We start from the raw sequence: 12,445 nt of genomic DNA, 5'->3' as shown, positions 1-12,445 counted from the left end.
GCACCGGGAAAACAAACACACGCAACAAAAAACATAAAATTACATATACAAAGAAAAAGAGGTACATGAGCAACCCGGCCTTCATTAAAACAACCAGGATCATGGACCAGGAATTATGAGGATAAGCGCCCAGTACTCTTCTACAAACAAGTACCGATTTGCTGATAAAATGAAAATAAAACAAATTGAGTATAAAAAGTATTTTTAAAAATATTACTAAATAAAAAATTAGGCGGATTGTCAATATGATGCAAACTGTGTACATTTATAGGACAGTTAAATGAACATTTTTTATCTGATGCTTAATTAATTTGCCGCAATAATGAAAGAAAAAGTATAATTATTTTGCTTCAAATTAACCGCTCCTGAATGGTTTTAACTTCCCATTTACCCCAGATACCATATACCATCCCCAATTATTCATTTCCCATTGTCCCCATTCCTCATTGCAAAATCCCCATCACAATAGAAACAGCCCGATTGATGTGTTTTTGCCACGGATACTCAGTGATGAACGCTTACAGGGTAGTCATTTCCATTGGTAATGCTTTGTTTGTGCATTACTTTCATTTCCCTTTTTAAAGGTGGTTATCATTCTGGAATTCATTATTCATGGTCGATGGCAAACTAAGTCATGTCAGAACTGAAGCGTTAGTGTCTGTCGTTGTAAGAATCAGGTCTTTTTCAATCATGACCTAGTTAGTTACCAATATAAGCCACTAGTGATATAACTTTAAGACGTACTCCGTTATTTTGAACCAATTTACTCAAATATGGTTTCAATTAGCCATAATTCTACAGCAAGAAAAATGAGGAAAGAAAACAAAACCAAACAAAACAAAACAGTAAAATTGTAATGAATAAACGACCAAAACTAAATGCACAAAAAAAAACAAAAAACAAAAACAAAAAGTAAAAAAATAAAAAAAAAAACAAAAACAAAAACAAAAACAAGAAACTATTTTTTCAAAAATAAGATCATTACAATATTAAGAAATCCACATTTTACTGCATTTAACAAATTACTATTTTAATTCACATTAGACTGGCAGATTTGACTATTAGTCGTCCTCAAATCGAATTTTGATGATTGACCGTTTTTGAACGGTAGCAAATGAAAATAATTTATTCGGAGTTTTATTCAGAAGCATCTTATATTTTCATTAACGATTCAGATGTATCAACATTTGACCTTTAGTTAGATACTGTAGTAGATTATCGAAAATTTAAGTTTTGATTTCTAAAATGAACTTTTTATTCGGAGACTAATAATATAGGTCTTATATACGGAAATAAGATGAAACAACAATGTAATGTACAATTCAAATCCCCTTTCTAACAAAATCTATCAAAATGTATATTACACCACCGGAACAATTGGTATTTGGTACAGGCACTTAAACCGAAATGGTGTGTTAAATCTAGTATCTAGTTAAATGTCACTCTTGCATTGCGGCATGAATATACGAGTGGTGATTAAAAAGCATTTGCATGCTATTGTAAGAGTAATCAAGGGAACCAAGGTTATAGCAGTAATCCAAAGAATGTAATCCAGGGACAAAGACCAGACATGGAAAACAGACATACACAACAAAGAACATAAAGTAACTAAAACCATACACACAAAGTAACAAGAGCAAATGAGCAACTCGGACTCCACTAAAAACTGGGAGCATGGACCAGGTGCACCGGTAGGGTAAACGTCCTCTGCTTTTCTAGAAACACCCGCCGAGTTGCTCATAAAAAGTCAAGTCCGGGGTAGACAAACGAGGAAAGGAAAACTATGACCCGTTGAATAAATCACTTTTCATGGTGCAGATGGATACACCATAACGATCCACGAGTTCATGAGGACGACCATAGAACGTCTGTTGTGATGACTTCAATCTTGTAGCAACATAACCCTGTTCCAGAAGCCTATTTGTTAGAGTTCTAGTGCGATACAAAAAGTCTGCGTAGTTTCGGCAATCTTTGGCATAACGTACGAGTTGTGATATGAACACTCCATACGCAGGTGCTGAATGGATGTTGCCACAGATGAAATGAAAGTTGACAATTCTGAATGAAAAGTCATCACGTTTGTCGTAAAGTATAATCGGTAAATCAGCGGTCACATCAGCACTAAAACAATTACAATACACTAACATTACTCATTGTTTAAGAGTCCCGTGAAGGTCCGGTTGTCGAAACAATAGGACTGCAGCAGCGCTAAGCTTGTCGTAAAAGGCGACTAAATAGTGCTCAGAACCCTAGCCGGGGGCTAGAGCGCTCTGCCCACAGAGCAACTGGGTTGTGTGCCCTAGATGGTAGAATGGGGTACCCCTGGCGTGTTACGTGCTGGGGTTGTCGGGTTATAATACGGAAAACCTGACCGCAAACCATAGTGGTGCACCGTGTTGGGAAAGATGTCACGTTCTTCGCACATTCAAAAATCCTACTATGGTATTCTCCTGGAGTAGGAACCATAGGGCTCCGCCACAGGAGGTAAAATTGTCCGACCCTACCCTCTCCCTATTTCCAGTGGCAATCAAAATTTGTCGACCTTATTATCCTTGTGTCCCATCCCATTTTTCATTTCATCATCATTTCATGTTCATTTTATCATCCACTTCATGTTCAACGCCTGAATACATCTGAAATATTACTGCTCGGGCGTTAAATCCCAACGATCAATCAATCAATCACTGTTTAAGAAGAACCTGAGTAAAGTATTTTCACATACAAATTGTTTATAATACATTCCTAAGTTTTATTTTACGGAAAAAGGGAGAGCGTTCATTCATGTCACTGTATTGAAATATAAAAACGTCTCATAACGATTATCTTTTTATCTTGGATATGGTAGCATTCTTAAAGCATGTGTATAATACATTGCATTATAGGGAATATATAAATACAAAGTCAGCTAAATACATGTATGGAGAATAGTGTCTTTCGGTAGGTGTCTCGTCTAGCGAGGGTTTTTTTCAAGCTCCACATATGAATTATTGGGATTTTTCAATAGCATGTTTTGCAAATTGTATAGTAAGACGTATTTTACAATAAAAACTCATTCTATCATGCACACAGGCAGATTTTACAAATACCAAAGTATCCTTTAGTGCATTTATTAGTAGATATATCTTCTTTTTTTTAATTTTGTTTAATTTAAGTATAAATGAAAGTGTTTCAATAAATAGACAGTTAAATGTCAAATGTCTGTTATAATGGCTAAAGGGGGAATGTAATGATCCATGGCCACGCAATCGACTAAACGTCATTCCCTTGATTTATGAAAATCCATAACACGTTTACTAACTAGCTATTTTAAATGTGCATGGAATTTTAAACAATGTATTTACACAGTGCTCAGCTCAAAATCAAAATGGCAAAGCAAGTATTAGATTTTTTTATCACATTACTTTGAAATTTGAAATTGAAATCCCTACATGTATACATTCTATTTTGTGATTACCTTGTGATGTAACATGACATTTTTAATGTCATAATGGAGCGGTCCGAATAGTTATGATAGATATGAACATGTTAAGCCTATAATTCAGTGCTACTGTAAGAACAATAATGCACGTGACCTTTTACATAAATTCAGGCGACTGTAATCAATTGTTTAATATGTTTAAAACATTGCATGGATTTTCTATGATGTTAAATGTTTTAAATAACAGTATACCAATGTTGCTAGTAAATCTCAACCGGTATATTCACACCTCAATTGAAGATGGATGTTTAACGCGCTGTAAAACCTAGACGTTATCACCATTTCGTTTGAAATGCCTGAACGAAGTCAGGATCATTGTGCTACCAGCTACTCCATTGATGTAATATCTATTTTGTTTGGTTTATTATGGACTTGATTTGATTATGGATTGGATAAGTGTTCGGTAATGTTGTTGTTACCAATTTTCACTTTGTGCAATCGAACGGTCATTATATGTGGCAATTCTAGTGTATATATCAAATTATATCATGATATGAACTGACATTGTTACCTGTATCAAGCTTCATGCAGGACCAATGTAATTGTGATTAGACCTATCAATTGTTCCATGCAGTCACTGCATGTAGGATCTAACAACACTCCACTCTACTCTCTGTTCAAACTACCTTTTCAGAATGCTTGGGTTTTCCCCTTTCGAATAACGCTTGTAAATTCATGAAATAACGTTGTTTGGTCCCACATGGAACAGTTGATAAGTCTAAATTAAAATATATTATATGCAGGGCAGTCAATATGATATTTTTATTAGCCTTTCCAATCCGCCATTTTCTCATTGCGCGACACTGAAGATATTTAACACTGGGCATGCCATAAATTTCTCAAATCATTTTCAGACGTTTTGAAAAGTTTATTGGCAGGTAAACACCAAAACATTTACTAAATCAGGAAAACAAAACAAGTCTTCAACACTAAAATATCTATATATGTCCTAGATATCTTTTGTCATCATCTATTAAAAAACTACATAATTGCAAAATAAAATCAAACGACGAGACAGGTTGAACCTTGTCTCTTCTGTTTTCCTGATAAACAGAAAAAAACACTTAAAACTAAGATGATATGATTGTACTGTCGGGAAAAAAACTTCCTGATACTTTTGACAACGTGAATGTTTATATTCTTTGATTTTTTGGGCAACTTATTCATATTTATAAATGTTTTGCTTTTTATTAAGGACCTGGTAAGGATTTAAGTAACTTATTGATTATTCTTTAAAGACTATTTTACATTGTTTAAGTAATCATCTGTTTCAAAAATAAAGTAATCCGAATAGAAAAATCAAAATCATTTTTATTTTGAACATACAGCACAGTAAATCTCAGTTCCATCTTTGTACGGTGGACATCTCAAACTTCCACATTTTGCTTTAACAGGGTATAACAACATCTCATTATCGTTAGTCGTTCTGCTATCTAGTGGTTCTGCAGTTTTGTCCAGGCAGTCGTAATTGTAACGGGTTTTATGGTTTGCCGTATTCGTATTCCAACCTTTGCAACACGTCTTATGTCCTATCACAAATTCAAGAAAAACAGTTTAAAACTGATAATGTTAGGACGTGCTTTGGATTCACACTTTGAAGCGGCATCAGAAAAGGACTAGTAATACATAGAGAATACCTAGTGAACTCCATAAATAATATTAGAAATATACCCCTTAAATAATCGACTTCGAACCAATAACATTGCATAACCTCATTTGAAATGCTAGTTAGAAATAGTAAAAAAGCGAAAAAAGCTAACGATATTTGGTCAAACGAACCTGGTATCATGATAACAGACGACACACGACGTCGCCGGCAAATAGCGCATGGCACTTCTTTCTGGTACAAACTTTAGGGTAGTCCAGACAGTTTAGTGGAACCGCCATGTTGATACTCTAACCCGTAAAGCACATCATTGTCGTAGGAATATGCAGGTCCATTTTCAGGGTCTTTTGGAAGGCATAGTGTATTTATCCCTCCACCTTGAACATTGTGTTTCATACCTCCAGACTGGCCTTAAAAGATAACTTCACCATGCTCAGGTATTACGAATAAAGTCTTCCTGTATCTTTTAGGGAAATTATATTATCAGATCGACGTTTTTTTTATAATTGTTTTCCCATTTTGCCTGATTGTTACAAAAACTTATACTTATATATACAATTGACATTTCTTCGACTCGAAATATTAATGTAACAAATACACTTTTTAGATTAGACCAAAACCGATAGGGTTTATTGATGCTACATTATTGTAAGCTCTTCGCATTTCGCAACGTTAACCTTTATTATATAGAAAGCAGTGATTTAACTAGATGACTTGTTTATTAATTTTTTGAAAATTATATTGTGAAATTAATTCTGTTATTTGAGAGCCAGACTTTCTCCCTCAAAAACGTCAATATACAGATATCAGTCCAGTGATCACAACATTGGAAAAAGTTGATAAAAACTATTAATTATGGATAAAAACAGCTATATATATATACAAAATATATGATGCATAGTTATTTCTCGTGAATAACCAAAATAAAAGTATTCGTGTCAAGTTAAAACTCCATGTATTCGTTCAATTTGGACGTTCTTCGGTACTCGTGATCATATTTTGGTTATTCACTCTTTCAATTATTAATAATAATTACAAAATCATTATTCTACTTAGATGATCACTGTACATATATATCAGAAATGAATCATACTTTCACTAGACTTCAATGTGCGTGTAAAACTGATACATTGTTTAAGCGTAATATGGTTTAAAAAGGGAACAGAAAGAAAAAAATCGACTTAAATCATTACAACTTACTCCTTTTTGCCATCTATGTTAAACAAAATGTCAACATGAACATAAGTAAATAAATACTATATCATGGTAAAAAAATGTCACCTACAATCTGATACTTGGACAATCATATCAATGACGACATGTAAACACTTTTAAATGTAACCTGTTAAAAACATAACTTTGTATACCATGATTACTGTTGCCTTACATAAAGTGCATAATAATAGAGTGATAACTCTTACTTTATAAATCATGTCATACAGTTAGTAAATATTTTAGTTATATTGAATATATATACATGTATACAGTGTATATAAATTATGATGTATGAAATACAATACACACATTTGGGGAACACCATGCTTTACCTATGATATGAGCTAAACCTGTGTATATATACATTGAAGCCTGTCAGATTTAAACCCTTATGGACCCTTAAATCAATTCGGTGTAGACAAGAATTCTTCGATTTGCCAAGGTTCTCACAAGGTTAAAAGTGTCTATATATGTAAGGTTTAAATACGTTTTGGAATATTCAGAGTGCCTTTAAGACATGTTTCGCTGTAAAATATACTCAGGAATTGATTACAACATGCATTAGCATGAAAAGAATGGTACAAAAACGTACGAGACTGTGTAGCGTCATGTGCATTTGTATAAGGGTGCTGATCGCCGGTTCGTGTCATTTCTTGCCTTATTCCAATATTTATCACAAATGTTAAAAAACACATTCATATTTTTCGCATATATATCTCAAATCATTTCACCTTTTTTTTAAACAACGAAAATAAAGTTGTAAGGTAACTACCCGCGTAAACTCCGATATCACTTAAATACAATTTAGTTCAAATGTCATAAAAACAAGTAAACACATGTATTAAAGTTCCAATTAAGGCTAAAATATGGTTTGGGTTGGGGTATACATTGAGAAATATTTACCTGAATACACAATCTCGGCAGAACCAGGACATGTTTTGCGACCCCATTGTGTATATGTCGTAGCGAAATCTGGAAAGGTAAAAGCGAAAATTGGCGAGTTATAAAATTTAAAAAAAAAAAACACAAATATAACTAAATGATCCATTTACAAGTTTTGGTGGTTTTACAAAAGAGCAGTAAAATTTTCTGTAAGAGAAAAGGTAGTATGAGTGCCAATGCGTGGAAATCATGACTAGGCAACGCAGGACAGTCCATTATTAAGACTCAAAGAACATTCATTGAAGGTCAAGTTCTTTTATTATCATTATTGAAAATGATCTTTAAATGATCCAACAGGTTATGGTGACGAAAGTGACGATTGTATAACTCTGACATGTCGACTATTATGTATGGGAAGCGAATTATGTCATACATTATTCGCTGAAACACTTGAAATTCTTACATTCCACTATTAAACTATATGTCTAAAATGAAACAGGTGAATCTTGAAACGCTACCGATGAAAAGCAAATTTATACATGTACCACCTTTAAATTTGTTCGCTCGATCTTTCCTATTATTCTAATAACCTTCAATCAGGTTTTAATTGTCCGTATTATTATCATGGTCCGAAAAGCTTTAGTCCAAATTGTTCAGAAGTTGTTGACTGTTTTGACTATCCATATCCAAGAAAAAACTTCTGATTCGATTTGTTTTGAAACATCAAAGCTAGCTAATGATTTCAAAGACTGGTTTGGTTCTCAAATCCATTTACAAAACCCTTCTTCGTGTACGAAAATAGAATTTTGTTTAGCTCATGAATGAAGATACAAACCGGATATTGATACTTTTTCTATACATAGGTATGATGGATCAAGTAGAAAATACAACTATTACAATCTCTTCGGAGGCGTATCGTTCAACAAAACAAAGAACATCGGTACGACAGAAATTGGTTAACACTATAAATACGTAAAACTATTATGTAATCATGTGAACAAAATTGTTTCTTATAAATAGCGTTTTTTTTTTTGTTTTTTTTGAAATGATTATTTTTGTTTATGATAATACTTACAAGAGTTTATGTCAAGTAAATTTAAATAAAGAACACATATATATTGTAGAAGAAAACAATTTGGTAACAGCAATGCTCTCGTCAATAATTAATCATATGCTTTCTTTACATAATGGGGAAAACATGACTGGAGTTACCCCAAATGAATTTGAACATGAATCATCATTATTAAAATAAAACACGAAAAGTATATGTTTCCTGTTCATACGTCTTAAATTTCATATGAAATATATGATTGACACCCGAATTTAAAAAAAAAACAAAAAAAAACATGATAATAATATCACTGTCGATACACAAATTATTGCTTCCAAACTTTGACGATTGAATTATCAAAAGGCTATTGAAGGAATTTCCCGTACTATATATACAAGTTAAACTTAGGTTGATAATACGACAGAGCAGCAAAAACTGTTTTAATAAACACCAAACAAAGTGTTTCGAAAGACAAATGAAAATTTGCGTTGGTTTTCAATATTAGAATTATACAGATATCGAATTTGTACGTATTTGATTTTCTCCATTGGTAGTATATGAATTATTTCCTAAATGTTATGGATGACTGATCTTAGTCTGTATTACATGTACAGAAAAGAAGATGCTTTAACAAATAATTGGTTAAGGATGAAAATGACTGTTGGCAGCATTTCATGTCACCTCCTGACAACTTCTTAGTTTTGCATTCAGTTTTCCTGGAGGAATGAAGGTAATGTTTCATCATGTCTATTAACATCTGGCCCGATGGTGTCAGATTGTACCTCTTACAATCATGACTGCTGACGTATACGCTAAACACCAAAACTATCATGGCTGCATTTATCATAACCATCATCTGAAAATTAGCAAACTGAGATTTGAACTAGTTTGTTTGTGTACCTTACCTTTTCATAATGAAAGATAATATTTACCTTCGATGATTGAAATATATGTATATAAACTGCAAAAAAAGGGAAGATAAATAAATAAGATTGGAAATAAAACATGGTAAAGGGCAAATAAATAAACAAGTAATCAAATTTGTGTGTTGTTGAAAAAGATAAGTTAGAAGATAGAATTATATTATACTGCCTTAAAGAATATTTTTTTTATCGATAAAATGCATGTAAATGGAATATTAAAGACGTTTATTTCACATGAATCACTCAATGCTCACATCATAATATTTAAAAATACTAGATGTTGGCCCAAGGGTACCTTAATTCATAATAAACGTGTATGAACAAAAACAACATGATACCTGTATTGTGAAAATAAAACAAAATATTAAGCGCCATTGACAATAATGCACTTCATCTTAAAATGTTTGTCTGTTAGAAGATAAGAGCACAGCTAACTTTATTCTATTTGTATTCAAATTATAAGCATGTTCATAAGAACTAAATTTACCTTGAGTTTTACTGTTTCCACACAGAAAGATTTTGGATTGTCAAATCACCATCGTGGTTTTTTTCTATAATACACGTTCCAACAGCTGGGATATCCTATTTTGCATGCAAACATACTACCTGCTTGTCTTTCTGCATGTGATATTCATATTAGATATGTTATTCTAATATCCCTTTCAAAAGTTAGATCGCTTATACCTTTCAAAATTGTAATCTTGTAAAACGTGACGGTTTCAATACAAAACGGTTCTTGCAAATTTGACAATTTTCTTTTCTGTTTTTTTTTTTTTTTTTTTTGAAAAGAACAAAATTAGAGAATCATACTTGATGTTTTTGTTTTTGTTTTTGTATTTGTTATTTTTTTAATTATTATTTTATTTATCAGTTTATACGAATTAACTGGTAAATATTGACTACAAAAAAAGTGAATTTGAATATTACAGAAAAGTAAAGTGGGTTTTTTACTTCTATGGCAATAATAATTTTTAATCATACAAATAAGAAATAAAAAATAAAGTCCTAGGGGTAGTCTCAAACTATTGAATTTGGCAAACTAACTAATTGAGTAATTTTTTATCATGCATACCTTATCTTTCGATAGATGAATATGGTAGATGATAATGCCAAAATCAAATGGGAAAATGACGAGTAATACTTCAAGTCCACATGTCACTTAGTGACATACTAGCATCTATTCGACTAACAGAATAAATACATTTATCATGAAACGCGATTGAGTTGTTCTTCTGTGTCTGCTTGAAACTGTCCACTGGTCATTAATGTTAAGGCGCAAAATCGGTACCTTTTAGCGAGATACTTCCCTTAATCGATATAAAAGGGATCGCCCCGGGATTTCCGGTACCTTTTTCTGCAAACTTCTGACAGGTACGCACCAATACATTGTTGTTTCATTTTAAGATTAGTAAAATAAAGCACCCATTCCCACCCTGAAGCAAACTTATATATGTTCTAGAAAACATGTACTGCTCTTTGTTTCTGTGTTTATTTTCAGCTTAAGCTTGTATGCCTTAATTGTGATGCCTGACGATCTATGTAGGTAATGATGTCCCCCGACACGGTTGTACAGTTGATTTGATGGAGTGAATCCATCATTCTTTCCTGATGGCGAAAGCGCGGCGCAGATTCATGTCACCTTGAACTTTTGTCTTGACTACTGATCTTAGAGTCAAGTACAACAACCCGTAATTCAACTGTGCCGAAATACTATAATTGATTCAGAAGCTTGTGTGCATAATGAACTTGTCATTTCTTGTGTGCCTTCATGATGAATAAAGAACCTCTATTGAAGAGCAATGATTCCCTGCGTGCTTATAATATTCTGGCGTGTGTGCCATTTTTTTGCTTGTATTGAATTATTCTTGTGTGTTGTTCAAACTTATTTTGAATGTTTGACTTTATTTTAATTGTAATGAATTTCTTTTCCAAAAGTAACATATGATTCCTTGCGTGCTTTTGTATTCTTGCGTGCGTGCTATTTTTGTTTATATTTAACAATTCTCGTGTGTGCATTTTCATCTGGAATCAAGCTATTTTCTAATGTCGTTTTGACAGAGGAGCGCACAAGGTAGGAGAGTTAAAGGAGAAAAGAAATTTACTTTGAAGATTAATTTCAACACCTAGATTCGTGCAAAACAATGAGATTTGACTTCACATTCCGTTTTTAAAAATCACTAAACACGAAAGTCGCCTTTTTTAGCATTTCTGTATAGAAAAGTATGTGCTCCCATTTCGAGGTTTCATTTTTGTTGTCTTTTCCAATGATCCTCCCAAATCGCAAACCTAACAATTTATTATACTTATGCCCAGTACCATCTTTAAGCGAACATTACATATCCTAATCTAAGTAATTAAATTATTAGGTCACTCTTCATTAAAGTTGTCACTAATTTTAAGAAATGTACGCCATTTTGATTTAGTTCATAATGGCCCCGTATTGATGCCCAGTTTTGAAATTCGTAATGCATGACTGTGATTTCGTAATGAATGGGTATAGGAATTTCCGGTTCGTAATGACCAGTTGTCGAAATTTTCGGTTCATAAAGGATGGGCATTTCTATACATATTGTAGTAAGTCGGTTAATAATAATTATTATTATCTAACTTTCGAATATTAGCCTAAATATGATCAAAACTGTCGATACTATAAAAAATACAAAAGTGAACCAATACGGGATGTAGCCGTCCAATACGGAATTTAGTTGGCTAATACGGCTTTTTTCCGTCCAATACGTCATTTTGGCCTGATTAAAATCTAAATTGGCCTGAGCCAATATGACGTATTGGAAAAGAGTAATAAAGGGAACCAAGGTTATAGCGGTAATCAAAAGAATGTAATCCAGGGACAAAGACCAGACATGGAAAACAGACATACACAACAAAGAACATTAAGTAACTAAAATCATACATACAAAGTAACAAAACCAAACGAGCAACTCGGATTCCACTAAAAACTGGGATGTTCACTACTCTGTTAAAGAAAAACAAGGATGTTAAAGGGTGTGAAATTCTTTAAGATCTTTCATGCTAAAACAATATTATAAGAAAAAAAGTTTTTGATATAAGCATTTGAAATTTTGGCGGAAAAAAATTCTCTTGATGTTTCATAAGTATACTCTCAGTAGATTTTATTTATTAAAATACTGCAAAATTAACAAGGATTTCATAAAAATTCCAACATAACATTCTAACGTGTGTTAAATGAAATAATGATAAGAAAAGTGGGGTCACCCGGCAAAAAATATCAATGCTATGAAATGGATAAAACCAGCGGGGTACACAAATCT

At 32.7% G+C, this 12,445-nt stretch overlaps 1 pseudogene; it reads right to left on the bottom strand.

The window, feature by feature from the left end:
- Positions 1-4,789: 4,789 nt before the first annotated feature.
- On the bottom strand, positions 4,790-9,083 carry LOC148607276 (uncharacterized; annotated as a pseudogene).
- Positions 9,084-12,445: the final 3,362 nt, after the last annotated feature.

This window comes from Perna viridis, chromosome 9 (genome assembly GCF_037379345.1).
Source record: "Perna viridis isolate PV_CMFRI_1.1 ecotype Kerala chromosome 9, ASM3737934v1, whole genome shotgun sequence".
Classification (NCBI taxonomy): Eukaryota; Metazoa; Mollusca; class Bivalvia; order Mytilida; family Mytilidae; genus Perna; species Perna viridis.
Note: the sequence above shows the minus strand (reverse complement) of the source record. Positions and strands in the feature narration are given on the sequence as shown.